At 39.4% G+C, this 17433-nt stretch overlaps 1 long non-coding RNA gene across 1 annotated transcript in view; it reads left to right on the top strand.

The window, feature by feature from the left end:
* The window catches only part of LOC148187630 (uncharacterized), a 33664-nt gene extending 29642 nt beyond the window's left edge, over positions 1-4022 (top strand). Inside the window, exon 3 of the long non-coding RNA XR_015778418.1 lies at positions 1704-4022. This is a non-coding gene — a long non-coding RNA (uncharacterized LOC148187630). The remainder of the gene's footprint in view (positions 1-1703) is intronic.
* Positions 4023-17433: the final 13411 nt, after the last annotated feature.

Genomic DNA, 17433 nt, shown 5'->3' with positions numbered 1-17433 from the left:
GTACATCCAGCGGGGGAAAGAGTGGGAGGAGAGACGAAAGCATGATGCAAGAGCCGCATTTCATTTGCTTTAAGGGACGACAGCAAAGAAAAACGCAGCCTGCAGCCTCAGTGCCCCGTCCTAATGTCGTCATCATCATCACGGTGAGGGAGTCAGAACAGAACAACAGAGGGAAAGAGAGTTTACCACAGGAAAAGTATTTTTCATTCAGTGTACACTAAGGGATCTGTGACGAAGGCAGAAACAGAGGAACATGAGTTTGAGTGTTCCAGTGAGATAAATCCGACAGCCCGCAGCATCATTTGCATTATAGTCGAGTTTGGTCTCCGAAGTTTAAAAGGTGTTTTTAACACTGACAGCAATTTGTTATGTTGTTTAGTATATAATTATATAATATAACATATATATATATATTTTTGACGTCACTGACTCCATATGAAGACCCAGCCATATTTGCTTTCTTTATTATGTTAAATCGATGCACTTTTATCAAATCAGGCCCCAAAGCAGTGATCACAGCGTAAAAAAATCTTACTTTGAACTCATCACATGCCACTGCTCGTTCAGTGGACTTTTGACGTCCACACATGATTTGGCTGGGTACCCTGGGTTCATTTGTTGTTAACATCATGGGATGGCGTGTCAATTTCCGCCTGTTAAATGCAAACACATTTTCATCCCAACTCGTCACATTGTGCCGCTCTACCTAATTTCTTTTAGGTGTCATTCTGCATCACTGTTTACACTTTGGGATGCTGCGACCGGGATGTCAACAAATCCACATGGTGGGATGAAGCTGCACAGTCCTCATGATTAGGATTAGGCAACAAAGCCACGGGTGGTTAGATTGAGGCAAAACGCAAGTGGTAAAGTTTAGGAAATAAAGAGAGAGCGGACTCCAGACTCCCACACACGACTGGTTCTGTCCGACTGTAGTCTTACGTGACGCTGCCCATGCATGCTGCTTGTGAATACGCCTTCTCTGTAATTGCTGATTTTGTGGACTGCTGTTGTTAGCACAAAAGCCATGTTAGCTCCTACATTTTATGTTTAAAACCTGCATTTTTTTATCCATCAGTTTCTATCAGCTTTCCTCTTCCTGCTTTTCACAAACGTGTTTTTTTGTGGGACTGAAAAGGTGTCTGATTTTCAGGTTTTAAGCCATTTACATAAAAAGGTATTAGAAATACTTTGTGACTCGTCACCCCATGTAACGATGAAAGTGAACATGTCTGCATAGAAACTTTAAATCTTAACATCAAGTGTGAGTGTGAGACTTTGCGAGTGTGTTGTCACGCTTGTGCTTAAAATAACCCAGGTGCAATTAATGTGTTCAGCAAGCTTGTTGAATGCAAAACAGTCTGCTGTGTGTGTGTGTGTGTGTGTAGTTTATTAACAGATATGAAGCTCTTCACACGCTGCTGAAACGCTGCTGCCTGTCTCATTAGAGCAACTTTTACAGTGTGAATGTTTTGCTTGTGTGCGTTTTCCTAGTTTTATGTGTGTTAGTTTGTCTCCTGGAGTGTTTGTCGAGGAGTGTGTGCATCTTTATTGGAGCTGAAAAACGTTCCAAATGCAAATCTGCGTGGAAACGGCGCCAATTGCTATAAAAACGCCAACATTTTCAACCCCCATTATTCATCTTCTCTTTATTTCTCTCCTCTGTCGATGAATGACTGCAACCCGTTTCATCTGTTCTGTAGGAGTCCTGGCAGGAGGGAGGGATGAAAAAGAGGAAAGCAAGAAAAGGGCATGCAGTGAGCCAACCACGGCCTGGAAAAGAGGGATGCTGGAGATGTTCAATTAAGCTTCCTTTTTTTTTCCCGGGCACCCGGTGGTTCGTTAATCTGGTGGAGATAAATATTATACCGCATTAGCTTCATTTATCCTGCAAAATCAATTCTCTCTTCCCCCTCCTTTTCCCCGTTTCTCACTCACTTCTCTTTCACTTATTCAAGCTCACAGAGAAAAAGTGCCAGAGAAAATAAATTGCTGCCTTTATAATAAGTGGTCCTAATGCAGATGAATAGTGCTGGTTCTCAGAGCCGCGAAGCCTCTCACCCGTCTGCCACCTTCTTTCATTTAGCTCCATAATAAACAGCAAGCACAACTGGAAGCAAACTCCCAGTGCTTCAGTCTTTTACTCAAATTTTTTAGGATTTTTTTTTTTTTCACGGCTGCCTGGAGCCCAGTCCAGCCCCCACTGTAGAGCTGATAAGAAATAGTCTGTATTTTTGGTGATACACAAAAATAACTAAATTAATGCTAATTACAGAGCAAAACGAATTGACTCATTTTCTGTGGCTGTGGAGGAGCTTTGAGAAATCTGACAAATGAATCACGAGGCATCATTTGACTGATCTCAAGTCCAGTTTACAGTTTGAGCATTATGCATTTACCAGACAGGGAGGGGAATTATTTCTCAATGTCCTATGTGAGTCTGCAGCTTCATAGGAGTGCAATACTAAATTTTTGCTGCACTAAATATTAAGAATCCAAATACAGTCTATATGCCTGTGTCTAAAAAACATTAACTTGGTTTACTTTTATTCTGTCACAGCAATTCATACATTGCAAAACTTTAAACAATACAAAACAATTGCAGATAGCATGGAATGAAGTTTGAGTATGGGATGTGGACATGCAATGATAAAAATGAAATAATAAAAGCTATGTCACACAATATATAAAAAAACTGTAGAAAGTAAGAGCAACGGTAACTTCATGAATTATTTAAATCTTCTGAGGTTCGACCGAACAGAAACTTCGTAGGCTGACAAATGAAGCCAATGGGACCTTGCCAAAAACTGCAGTTCATTGAATGACCTGTATAGTTGTATAGTTGTGCATATTTAAGTGCAGGGCTGCTACATTCTGTCATTCAGATCCACCCTCCCTCCTCCACAGCGTGTGGCGAGGTGCCACAAGACGTAGTTGTCGAGTAGTGTATGAAATAAAAGCTAATGAAATGGACTACATGTGATTTAAATGCATGCGTAAATTTCACGTCACTTTGGGGGGGCTGCACAAAGGCTTCTTAGGGCAGCCGTTGGCCCGGGGGCCACATTTTCAACAACTATGACCTAAGTGCTTTTCTGCACAGCAAACATAACAAACGCTGTTTTGTTTTTGTAGCTCAAAGGCTTGCTTTACTCAAATGATTAAAATTAGTAGATACATTTGAAAAAAATGTTCTTGCCTGCCTCTGGTTGTGGCGAAGAAAAGGGGGAAAACTAAAAAAGAAAAATATCAGCTTTTCAGCTTTTCTCTTCACAAACAGTGCCATTTTTCTGAATAGTCCACATCCACAGAACTCACTGTCTGTAGTCTCCAGTGGAGCTTCTTTCCACTGAAGAAATAAAAACTGTTGACAGTCTACTTTGTAGAAAACACCCCATCATCCAAACTCATTAGACGAGACCTCCCCCTCCTCACAAATCCCAATTTAACCCCTGGTTTCAGCTACACTTTCAGGTCATTGTTTTGGTTTTCTGGCCCATTACTTTGCGTTCACTCAGTGCTCTTATCTGTGTTCCCAGCAGCAGCAGGCAGCTTGTTTCAGCGCTACAAACCCAATACGCTACCTGTCCAGCATCAAACAGCAGACAGACACACTCAGCAACTAGCTGGTGAAGAAAGTGGAGCATTTAGGCACTAATGAGCAAGAGATTTCCCTCAGGAGTCAGGAAGAGACCGAGAATAGAGCTAAAAAGAGTAAAAAGTGGACTCCAAATGAATCCTAATGTTTCTCCATTTCTGCTCGATGTCTAAATAAGCACTGTTTTGTGAAAAACTGTCATATCAAAGGAGATACACTGGTGTTGTGTTTACTGAATTAAAGTACATTTCTGCCCCTCTTTCAATCTTTGAATAAAGCTGAAACTACCTGTGTTTTTCCACAGAATATAGACGAGAGCTGGTCAAAGGCAAAGTGTAAAAGGCAAAGCTCAAAGAAGTTTTGGTCAAAAAGAAACCCAAAAAAGCTTGAATAAAGTGCTTTATATATGGATCCACAGTCCTTCACAAAGGCACACGTGTTGCATACGATCACAGACTGTGTACATAATGCAGAACACCTCTGATGGCCGGTTCAATATCCACGGAGTGAAAGTGAGGTGAGACAGGGTGAGAAGATGATGCATTCAGAGAGAAATATAAAGCCGCGCTCACACTTTTGGAAAAGGTGGAAACACACCCCGTGTATTTCTCCCCACATTTGCATGAAGCACTTGTTTCTACACAGTGGAAAAGTAAGAGTCTGGAGTGTTTGTGTGTGTTGATGTCTTCTAGTGACAAAACAGATTCATGCTTGGATGGAAAGTCAAGACTTGAGAACGCACAAGCACTAAAATGAAAAAAAGGGGGGGGGGGATTAAAATGTCTCACATTTTCAAGCTATTTTATCAAGATCTGAGCACTTGAAGATTCAAAAGCTTGTCCACTTCAAAAAAAAACATCCACACCTAGCTCGCTGCATTAGGTTGGGATGTGACAAATGGCGATTTTCTTCATCTCAAATCGATTTTACTCAGTTTGGCTTTTGCACACCTAAATTTTATGAAATTTCGCCACTGGAAATCTTTTGATAAAACTAGGCTGTCGATGCAGTAAATAACCAAATACTTTGAAATAGTGGCACATGGTCAGAGCAAACAGCCCGTTCTCTTTCCAAAGTCATAAAATCATGCCACTTGTGTAGTGATATCACCATAAGATCCCAACGCCAAAAGCTGCCTTTTACAGAAAAAAAAGAAAGAAAAAAATACATCATAAAACCACTCAATGTCTATATACCACTTTCTGAAGAAATGCAAACATCAGATGACCCCAACGTGCTACGTTCTTTAAAAAAAACATCACTAGCAGCATGTTTTTATCCCTGTTGTAGCCTGAAGCTCCAAGTTTGGGAGCCACGTTCACGTATGCACACTTGCGCAGGACCAACAATAGCTTGCAATATCTGCACGCCTGAATTTTCATTTTTGGGCGTTTTGCATTTAAATACAGAAAATTACAAGACAGTCTGTTCCTTTACAATCTAATCTGTGCTTAGTCATTTATTAATAGTGTTCTCTAAGCAGCTAAACAGCAAGTGTAAGCTGTGAATTGTTGCACACCTGCATGCTAACACACACACACACACACACACACACACACAGAGGAAATAATTATGTTTTTCACAGCTCACAAAGAAGTCTGTTCCAAGGCTGAGTGTAGGTCAAAACGACATTGCGAGCACATCGAGATTGAACAGAAACTGTAGCTGCACATCATGAATAACCCTCAAGGATTCAGGCGCCCCACCTCTCCTCTGCACCTTTGCCTATTTTTCCACTTCTATTTCAGTTCTTCTCTCCCTCCTTCAGTCACTTCTCCATCCTGTTTGCCTTCATCTTCTCTCTTTCTTTATCTTTTCCATTACACCTCTGTTTCTGTTCCCTCTCTCTAATGTACCTCTCCGCCATTCCTCAACCACTTCTTAGCCTCTCTTTCCACCTTTTCACCCATTTCTCATTATCTTTCCTCCTCTCGTCCCCCCGCTTCATTTCTTTACTTCTTTCCTTCTCTCCTTACCGACACTCCTGCTCTCCTCTTATCTTTCCCTCTGTTTACCTGTTCTGCTCTTTTCTCTCAGTGGCGGCTGCACTCTGACTAATTACCCTTGTCAACACAACTTTCCATTATTGACAATCAGGCTCTGGCGAACCTTCAGTTGCTTCTGGCTACAATTCTCTCCTCCATTTGCTGGTGAGGGTCATCTGTACACATTACAGTTAAATCTATGCAGGTAGTTTCTGCTTTTGGGGTCATTTGCTCCAGAAATGTGTCCTTGTTTGTGCAAGGTTAAAGATGAGAAGGAGTTTTGCATAAAGCATGGTGAGCATTACCAAAACGGAGAGCATGCAGAAGAGAAATTTTACATTTTTTTATTATGACTACTCCTTGTTTCAACACAAAGCTTTGACATCGAATGAACTCATCTGCTGCAGGTTTTGTTGGATCAGTTGTAACTGTGGCCCCTGTTTGTACCTCTCAGATATTATCATTACATTCACGTCACATAGCGAAGCATCTCTTTCTCTGAAAGAGAAAATCCAATCTTTAAAGATCGAGGTCGTTTAACAACTCTGATCACAGTCTGAAAGAGACTCTTCCAGACACTTGTGTCCATCTGGATCCAAAAAACATGACATCCACTTAACAATAAAAATACTATCCCATGTGTCCAGTCTAGTTTTTGATTTTTAAAAGGTGACAAACATGAAATTATTATACATTTCCAAAAAAATGTAGCATGATACATGACTTTTTTTTCGCGTTATATCCTAACCTGCAGCACTTTAGCGGGACACAATGCAGCGGCGTATCATATGGCCGCGACCGTTTCGGCCCGTGTGGTAATCTATCATCACACTGCAAAAGTTGGATGGTTGAATCAGTGTCTTCCGCTGAAATAACTGACAAAGAGCCGGTATTTGATGACTTCAGAACGAGGATGGGCTGGTACATAAAACTTCCACAAAAGCTGCCTCTGTGCATCTACGTCAGAGTCCGTGATCATTGAAGAAAATGGCTGTATATGATTGGTTGGGACTGAGAACAAGCTGGATATACATCGATTGAGACAAAATTTGCAAACAGGTTTAAATCTTTTTTCTTTTTTTTATCATAGTTGACAGAATATTTTTGATCCAGATGGACTGATGCATCCATGATTCTCTGTGAACACCTTCACACCTGTTGTGCTGGAAGTTAAAAGTTTGTAGGTTTTCCAGGTTGTTTGTCTTTCAGAGGAACAGATGCTGAGTTATGTGATTTCAATATAATGAAGTTAGGTGCAGACGTGCGACACCACATTTGTTTTTCATTGTATTTTTTTCTGTCCGGTGCTTAAATTGACTACCGAATAATTTGCCAAGATGTGGATGCCAAGTTAGTTTGTAGCTATTAATACCAGATTACTGTTTGGCATCTGACGACTGCAACCAGCCGCGTCCCGACGACCGCTTAGAGGAGAACAGATTTTCATTATCAGGACATAATTCAATTATAAGGTTGATTAAATTAACTTTGTTGTCTCATCCACTGTTCATACTGCACATACAGTATGTACGTGTGCAACATGAAATCAAAAGTACCCCCCCCCCCAAAAAAAAACAAAGACCAAAAAGAGAATGGGAGAACAGAAGGAAAGTTTGACATTTGGAGAGGCGTAAATAATGATGAAAGGAGTGCTGGCTTTGATGTCTGCGGACCTCGAGAGACATCCACAAGAGGCGTTTATAATTTTCACTATTTTAAGCTATTCTGGGGAGACAACTCAGGTGAAGAGGGTAAAGTTCTGAACTAAGAGATACCATCATGAAACTTTCCCGGTTGATTACATTATTTTTTGTATTACAAGATTTCTGAAATGTTATCTTTAAATATACATATGAGGCATTATGTGATGAAATATGCTCTAATTTGCAGAATTTCCAGAACAAAAACCCGAACAAAGTTCTGTTCCATTTTGTTTTCATATTTGGGTCAAAGGTTTTTAATGAGGGAATTTTTTATATCTCTTTTCATTACTCCATAAATGAGAATAATAAACTGTTATATAAATCAGGCTATGACTGATATTTCAACAAAACACTCTCCTTTGGAAAAAATTAAAATTGAAAAGTCGGTGTGGAGAGTTTTGGCTCAGAGTATGAGAAAAAACGTATTTGGAGGAAACTTCCTTTAAAAAAGACTACAAGACCAGATTTTAATATCACCATTAAATTTACCCATCTGATTACGGACATTAACATATATACATATATACAAATGAGGATTTCTCAAATAAAATATGTGCTGATTTGCATACATTTCCAAAATAAACACTGGATAAAGCCACGTTCACTTTGTTCTTTTACAGGGCCAATTTTGGGCCAATCACTTTTTATCACACCATGATTCAGAAAATACTTTCAACAGCCATTAAAAAAATAATAATATTTTATTACATTCTATTATTTACATTCATAATTATGATGATATATGAACAAAAAAAGCATTAAAAAAAATCAGAATATGGATAGGAATACAAATTGGAGGTTTGGTGTAATAAAGTCTCACTGAGGTTGATATTTTATTATTTATTTATTTTATTTTTTATTATTTTTAGCGGGAAGTCTTTCCTGAGGCTTGGATATTCTCCAAAAGGTATCAGAAAACACCTATTCTAGTCTATCAAAATGCACTTAAACTTGAGTCAAAGCTTCATCCTGCAGGTAGTCCTGCACGCTGCCTCGGCTTACGTATAGAATCCATCTCTAAGTGTCTGTGCGGGGGGGTAACACCGGAGAGAGAACCAGCAGACCCTGGATCTGCACTCTCCATTAACATACTCAGCAGCTGTGAAAGGGCACACGCTCAGGCCGCCTGGAGATTTATCAGAATGTCACCGTACACCACATTAGCCCTGACACCACACACACACACACACTTTAGTCGTCACGACACCAGCGACCCTGGTGAAGCCAGGGTCAAACTGATATGTCAGAAGCAGTCATCTCATTCCAACATGTCACACAGGTCGCCCTTAAGTGCCCGTGTGTGTGTTTGCGCGACTTCCCGTGCAAGTTATGCGAATCTTTGCGTTTAAAGTGTGTCTGCGTGTGCATGTTCTCATTTACATAACTGTCCAGACTTTGTTTTTCTACCCTGAGCTGATGTTTGCTTGAGTGAAAGACAAATAGAGGTCTAGCAGCACCTGCGTTTCCACTCTGAAAGCAACCTTCAGCACATCAAAGACGTCTGGCTTGTGCTCTGCAGCCTTCTTAAATCATTAAACACTCTCTTTAATCTCACACACAAACACACACACACACACACACACACACACACACACACCCCCCTTTGGCTGCATCAGTGATATCTTCTGTATCAGGGCCGCGATCAAAAATGAAAGCATGTCAGAGAGATGCTGCAACATCCTCTTAAGACGCTTTAATTTCGACTTCACATTTAAGGATCACAAACAGCAACCTTTAAATGTTTTACATTAACACGGTGACAGATATGGCTTTTTGCATTAGTTTCATTGAGATTAAAGGCAAAAAAATAGCACAGAATACACACTTTTGATTGTATTCAATGCTTTTGTTTTGCTTTGACACGTTAAACCTTACGTGTCAGAGCATTAATGAGGGTGATACACACAGTGCAGGACAGCCGAGTGTGTCTGCAGGCGCCTTACAAATCAGCCCTAATTGCAGAGAGTGTTTTTCCCACAGGACTTAGAGGCTTTTTGTTTGTTTTATTCTGTTGATGTGATAAATGAGGCTGCTGTGGATCAAGAAAAACCTTTCAAATTTGGACTGCTCCTTAAAACGGCTTCATTTCATGTTTTTCACTTTAATGCAGCTGTCCGGATGCACTGCGAGATCTAGATTTTGACTCAAACATACAGAGTGAACATGCCTTCAGCAGCCGCTCCACTGAGCGCAGCTCCTCCACTCACAGAGACACCATAAGATTGTAAATTTGCAGAACTCCTGGGTCATTAAGTCTGTGAATTAAAAATAAGAACAAGATTTGAACATATGTTTAAGAAAGTGTGGTGCAAAGTGAGCTCGACTGAGATGCTGCAGCCCGAGAGGCGGCTAAGTGGTGCTCTGTGTAAGTGCTCTGTATTAAACCTGTGTTAGTATGCACTCAGCACGTTCACACGCTGACACGTGCTGACCGGTGCAAGCTGTACGTAACGACCCGCAGCTGCTATACACTAATGCAAAGGACGCATACACACACTAGAAATATATTTCTCTTTTTTTTAGCACAATTTATTTTTAAGTATTTTTGTTTTTTAAGTATTTTTGTTTTCATCGTATCAGGTTCATTACTTCATCAAGAAACACATTAAAATATAACAAAAATTATTTTTCAATATTTTTGTTATATTTTATAACTTTACATTTTTCATCATAACAGGTTTATTATGTTTTCTTCATGAAACACAATATTGCAGAGATCAGCAACCTTATTAATATGAAATTTTAAATTTCTTGTTAACCCTTTAAAACCTGAACCAATGGGCTTGAAAAAACACATGGAAAGAAGGCAAAATCGGACAAAAGAAATTGGATTGGACAAAAAAAAAGATTTTAAAAAAGAAAAAAGAAAAGAAAGAAAAGCATGAAATTACCTGGCAAGGGTGCTAAATTTAAAAAAAAAAATTTTTAAAAATGTGAATATACTCACACACACAACGTGTTCAGTTATCATCGATACTAGGCGTGGACATTTTGGCTATCTGTGAACAAAATGTATTTCTCGAGATAAATATCAGTATCTCAAGAAATATATTCTGTTTTCTCTAATGAAGTAAGTATCTTCTTTTCTAACAAATAATTAAATCAACTAAATAAAACAGCTGATACCACTGTGATTCATGGCATCTTTATTTTCTGCACTCTCCTCCTGCTCCGAGCTTTATTTCCAGCTCCTCCTTTACTTCTGCTCTCCGTTTATTCAGAAACGTCTCCCTCATCATCTCTTCACTCGGCTCTTCCTGCCTTCCATGAACACAAATCAATTGTTGGATGCTGCACTTATTTTTAGATGCCTTTCTTTGATCCCGAAACAACTTGATCTTGTGTTTCAGGGCAGATTGTACTGAGTGTCTCCGTCTTTCACCTGCTGGCTGTGTGCCGTGTTCATGTCACGTCAGTATGAGAGTGAAAAACAGCTTGTTAAAAGAGCTGTAACAGGTCGCTGCCAGTGTCAGCCCTGGAATCACATGACTGGAGATGTTATATATGTAGCAGTTTGTTAACAAGTTGCACCAGATTTAAATGAGCTAAAGGCTAAAGTTCTCTTTAAATGAGCTTCATTTGTTCGATTTGTGTGGATTTTTATTTTCATGGTGGAAAATTCTGCATTTCATGCTGTCAGGTGGGAAATATTATAGCTGTTTAATATATTCTCATCCCAACTCGTCAAATATTGCTGCTTGGTCAGTGCCGTTCATTTCTACATATGATGAGCCAGTTATCCTCCTGCGTATGTTGCTGATGTTTCGGAACAGCGTGTTCAATGCTGTTTTCAAAATATGCATAGTGTAAGAAATGTAGTGTTTCTGTGCATTAGAAGAGGTATTTCAATGATAAAGCAACAAAAGCAACAAAAATCGCTTGATTATCATTAGAAAAAATCATGTTTTGGCTTCAAAATACCCACTTATGGTGGTTTAATAATAACAGGAAATGCAGTAAAGGGTCATTGAAACACACTCATGTTTGGTCCCTAAAAAGCAACTGAAATGCAAGTTGTGTTGTTTAATGCTCTGCAGACGTCCCACCTAGTGTCACGTCATCCAACATTTTCTCCCGGTGACTGGACTGCTCAAGCCAAAGAGCCTTAACAAATCTGAAGTGGTTTCTACTGATTTGATTGTTTTAAAGTTATTTCCATGTCCATTTATGGTGAACTGTGAGTGAGGAAATGAGGCAGGTACTTGTGTGCCCAGTGCCACAGATTTATAAAACAAAAACCACACAGCTTTATAAATGTGATGAAAAGAATGTGTATGCATCTGTGCATGCACACAGTTTTAGTCATGAATCTAAACAGAGTCTTACACATGGACTCTCTTCAGGCAAGGCTTTGTGTCAGGGCTGAGAAATTAGGTGTAACATTTTTTAATGGAGACAAATTTACTCAAGACAAATGCACTTTAGAATCTGTTCTGAATACTCCGACTGAAAGCATCGTCTGGTTTGTGATTCTGTGCACGGATATGAAGTGATGGACACGGTTGTGCAGCCCTGTGAAACAGAAAAACACTGAGCCTAAAGGTGTCATTCATAACTGCCCCGTACCTCCCACATGACTGTGGAGGAGAGAACAGCTGAGATATCTATGGATCATACCATGACAAATCCGCCAGCAGCCCACGCTGCTGTTGCCGTACCGACACTGTTGGCAGCGTGTACGCTCTGAGATTGATGAGTTCAGGCTAAACTGATCCATGGAGCTGACACAACGCGCGCTGACATAAAGCAGAGTCCTTTCACACCATCCAGCTCACTTAGCGTGAAATAGCATTCACTCTCATCTGTGCTGGGACAAATCATGTAGAGAAAATCTTTGCTTCACAGATACCAGCTTCATAGATAATAAGCATGACATTTCCCTGACAGCAATTAGTGCTTCCCTCATGTCAGAGCAGAGATTAATCTCGCCATTATTCTCTAGTTTCTACCACCGTCAAATAAACCTCTATTTGACTCCAAATAATCATGTCTCACTGTATACATCTCAATTTCACAGGTGTTCTGCTGAGTGTAAAGTCTGATATTTCTGCAGAATATCCAACAAAACTGTGATACAAGCACAGACGCTGCAGTCGTTTCCTGCATGATAATGAAGCATAAAGTATTAAGCAACATGTAAATCTTTTAATGATTCTTCTTTCTTTTTTTAAAATCTGCTTCAAATTGGCTTCATTCGAATATGCCGCTGATTTCTTTTGTGAGAGAACGGTTGATTAATCTGATTGGGATGTTTTGCAATTGTGTATATGATTTATTCCTTTCAGCTTTTAACAAAATACAGAAATCTGATGCTATTGTAACAATCAGTTTTTCAAATCTGAGCAACACATTTACTTCCAGCCTGTTGGACTGAGTGAAAGACCTGCACTCTCTAAAAAAAAACTGCATTAGCATATTATTTGAGACAGAATACATTTTTGAATTATGTTGGCTTCTTAGGGCACTGTTAGGAGCAATGGATTTAAATGTTGTATAGTACCATTAAATATATAATTTTGGCTGTGGTTCTGTTTCTGTTATCAAGGATGTCTGGATTACCCTGCTTATTGTGCCACCATCCCGACCCAAACCTCTAAGAAAAAAGGAAACAGACTTTCAGTGAGAAATGATTAATACCGTATGCCAGCCTACGCTTTATCTTCCCGTAAGGAAAAATCTGCTCAGGTTCAGATCTGGTAGGTAAAGAGAGATTGTCTGAAAATGTGAAACAGTGTTTTTTAGATGGAAGTCGGTGAAAAGTTTTGTTGATCAGACATCACTGTTGGCTCATAAAGATTGTACAGGATCCTCTGGAGTCTTACGGACCAATGCTGCACCCACATCCCGACATACAGACTGTAAATACAGCACGAAGAAACTTCATCAACCTCCATATTATATTTATGAGTGGAGATATCGGTCACTTATTACAGCTCAGCTGGTCTCACTCCGAAATTGTCAAATACTCCCGTTTGTTGAGAGATTTCGGCATCAGACATCAATGCAAAAAGCCATCTTTTGTGGTGGTACGATACGCCAACACGGTCTCATTTCAACTCGTCACATTGTGCTGTTCAGTCAGTGACCTTCTGTTTATTAGGGATGAGACTGGTTACCGATATTTGGAACCAATATGCATTTTCAATAAAAATAACTCCAACACAAAAACTTTGTTTAAATGCCTTTAGCAAATGTTTAATCAAAACCAAAACTTACAAAATCATATACAGAAAGTTCCCTGCAACTTTTTTCTTTAATAAAGTTCAGTGAAAATTGAAATGAAAAACGAATAAGTGAAAATAGCTCCCTGAGGCTTTACAAAGTAAAGGTTTCTCCCATCCTGACGCTTGCTTTGCATGTATTGCAGATCGCCTTTCCTGGTGTTGGTTGAGTGTATTATGTTCACTTTTCCATTCATTAATTTTATCAGTAATCATTAAAATAAATTGCCAATACAGCCAGATCCCTACAATGAGGGTAAATAAGGAATTAGGGGCATTTTTTAAAATTTAAAACCATGAAGAACAAGCAGGCTAAATGATCTCTGTCTATATGTAATGCCATCCTGTTTCAGCACCACGGACAGCGCTGCACCATCACTCAACCTTTAACACAGTCACAGGCATACGTAATCGTTTCGCCATCTAACAGCAAAAATGTTCACTTGCTTGTGAGGCTTACAGTAATAAGATGCCAAAAATATGTAGACACCAAAATAACATGACAGCATACATCGCATTAATTTTATTATCGCCAACCTCCAGAGTAATACAGACACAAGGGGAGAATAACAATGAAAATTCCTTACAGTGACAGAGCGCTGTGCTTTGTATCTGGCCTGAATGGCAAATGTCAGCAACTTCTTTTGAAATAAGGTTAAATGCATCATACGCTATGCAGTCTCCTTCTTTAAGCTTTAACCCAAAGAAACTGCAGCTATAGTGCTGATGTAAACCCGTGCTGCACTTTGCCCCTGTACGTGTGTGCATTATGCTCTGCACCGTATCACTGTGTGAGCAAAGAGCAAATTTCTTAGGGCAGCTGTTCTGTGTGAGGTTTTGTATGTGATGGTGTGTAGCTTTCAAAATCATGCATGATGTAAATTTGGCAACGTCTGCCTTTAATAATCCTGCTCTTCAGCACTGACTCTTGTGGTTTTGCCATCAGTCAACACAGAAAACTCAAATTGTCTTATTTTACATTCTGTTTGTGTGCAGATTAAATAAACAGGATGCAATGTGTACTGAGCTTTAGAGGTACTTGCTGGTGTATTTTTGATAAGTATGCCCTGTATGCTAATGGCCTCCAGCTCCACACTTAACACACAGCACTCACAAACAAACATGAGAGTGGTATTGATCTGCTCATCTCGCTCTTGGACTGAAAAACGATTAAGTGCATAGTTCAAAACTTTTTTTCTTTAATTTGTACTAACAAGGACATTCTAAATAAATGAAGCCCATGAATACAAAACACTGATAGAGAGTAGACTGTGACCCCTTGTACACGGCATGAATTAAAATGCCCTGCACACTCTGCATTTTAATTAAAAAGCTCTGCAACAGATAGGACTTTGGGGAAAGTATTTTAATGACTCATGGCCAACTGCCCCAGGGCCCAAGACCTCCAGAGTTCCTGCAAGATCCATGTTCACGGGGTGTTAAGTTGCTTGTGGTAATGTAATTAAATGCAGATTTAATTTGGAATATACGTCATAATAACACCTAAAATTATGAGTGATTAACAGTCGGCATTATTACCTGCAGTGTATTTTAATCTGTATTGTAGATCAGGGTTTGCACTGTCATGAAAAACCTGGAAAGTAATCAAATTTGCAAAAGCAATTTCCAGGCCTGGAAAAGTTAAAAATATATCCTGAAAAGTGTTGAGAAAGTCATAAAAAACACAAGTTTGGAAGGCATGTTTTAAATAAATATTTTATTCATAACCAAAAATGTTTCTTTTAAAACTGCCAACAAGAAATCATCAAAATTATTTATTGCACACAAAAAATGTTTTTAAGACAAATATTTATTTAAAATATTTTTTCAAACTTTTTTCCAAAATTTAAATATATATATATATATATATATGTAAAAAAAGAAATTTAAGAAAAACATGCAGTGTAGAGGAATGACTTTTTAATAAAATAAATCAATAAAATAAGCTTAAAAATTAATAGAAAATAAAGCCACTTAAAGTTGTATCCCCTCACCTATGCCAAAATTAAAAATAAACTCCCTCTCCAGTGGTTAAAAAATGATTTGACATTCCCCTTTTTGCACCTCCTCTCTAATAAATAATGAGCAGACCCTTAGTTATATTTAAATCTTCAATTCTAATCCTTTTCTGAATTCATTGCTTTTAAAATAATATATATTTTTAAAAAGCCTTCACATAGTTTTTAATAAGAACCGATAAAGAGTGTCCACGATTGTTTCAGAGAATGTATGGTCTCAAAGTCATGGAAATATATTGGTAAAAATGTGCATAAATCCTAGTAAAGGTGCATTCAAGAGCAAAAGAGCTGCAGGTTCAGTCTGCTGTTGGTTGTGCTTGTTGAAAACTTGAGGGTGGCAGGTTAAGGCGCCGTTGGCGTATTGATCCTGCCGAGCAGCGACTTTAAGAAGTGAAAGGTAGGCCATTCCTCACTTCAAAGTTTTCCTGTACAGCAGTGAGCTTAACAAGGTAGGATTCTGTTAGCGGCTCTGAAGAGACGAACAAAGGCAGAGCGAGACCTGGAAAATGTGTATTTCAACAGGTTATGAACCTGTGAACGTGCTGCCTGAGCGGGAGTAATGCGAGTATCGGCACCTATACTGTGGATGAGGAAAATTATTCCGCGTCTCTGTGGGTTGTTGCTGCTGGGCATCGGTTGAAAGGAGTTGCTCATGCCTCTGCAAAAGGGTTCGAGATCCAAGCACTTTGAAATGCGTCAAATGGCCCCGGGCTACTGGACATCGGGGGGTGTTTGATTTGTCTCGGTTAGGATATCGACCACCGGGTTGGGTCAACGCAGCAACACAAGCGCTGCCTTTCATCCATCTTCCAACCTACCGCGCCCCCACTCCTCCGCTGCAGAAATGTAAAGAGTAAAAAAAAAACAGAATAAATATGCTTTTGTGGAGAAGGTTAGCAAAACTGTTCCACATGCAACAGACTAGACCAAAGACCAGGTGAAAAACCTGAGGGGTTATCCCGGATTCAGTTTGGAATCACAAATGAGAAACTTCACCAAACTGTTATCAAATATCAAAAATGTTATCAAATTAGAAATATTGCAAAGGTTAAAGTGTTTCTCTCTCAGGTTGACACAGGAAAAACAAATCCATGCCTTCATAACGTCTAGGCTTGACTACAGTAATGCCTACTTGTTTGGTCTGCCTAAAAAAGCTTCCTGCTGCCTACAACTTGTTCAGAACAGCAGCCAGAATACTAACAAAGACCAGACAGAACACAGAAAATTCCTGTTTTTACATCATAGCATTGGCTTCCTCTCAGTTTTAAAATGGATTTTAAGATCCTCTTGTTAGTTTCTAAATCATTGAATCTCTCAGACATGCCTTAGATATGTACCTTCAGATTCTCTACACCAGGCCTGCTGAGCGACCCAAGGATTCCTACAAAAACCCATGGAGAACCAGTAGGCGGGTTTCGTTTGGATTTGCCCAAAACTTAAGCAATATTTTCAAAATGACGAATGTGAATGTTATGCAACTTCTCCTCTGGCGATACCATTGGATGTTCAAAACATCAGCAGCTTTTTTTCCTTTTGCAGCCACTTCCCTAGCCGCCCAAGGCCACGTAGGCGTGTTATGGAGCCCCTTATATGTGGGAGCGGCCGTGTATGAGGGATTTCTGGAAGATGATAGTCCACAATTTCACAGAGAAATTGTGGATTCAAAACTTCCAGATGATCAGCTCAACTTTTGAAGAGTTATGCGATGCAGTAACACCTCCTCTAACAGACCCAAAGGGGCTAGTTCAACACTCTTTGTACCATGTGACCTATAGAAGCCAAAAAAAGTGTTTCCATTGTAGTTTTGCAAAATATGACTTTTTCAAATCACCTGCAATACCACCTCATGAGAGTGAATGCTTTTGCGATAAGTGGGATTTTTTTGCGAAACCGACATGTTCCCATTAG

This window comes from Plectropomus leopardus, chromosome 13, assembly GCF_026936395.1.
Source record: "Plectropomus leopardus strain MGB_pleo_1.0 chromosome 13, ASM2693639v1, whole genome shotgun sequence".
Classification (NCBI taxonomy): Eukaryota; Metazoa; Chordata; class Actinopteri; order Perciformes; family Serranidae; genus Plectropomus; species Plectropomus leopardus.
The sequence above is the reverse complement of the archived record's forward strand: the minus strand, read 5'-3'. Positions and strand labels throughout refer to the sequence as shown.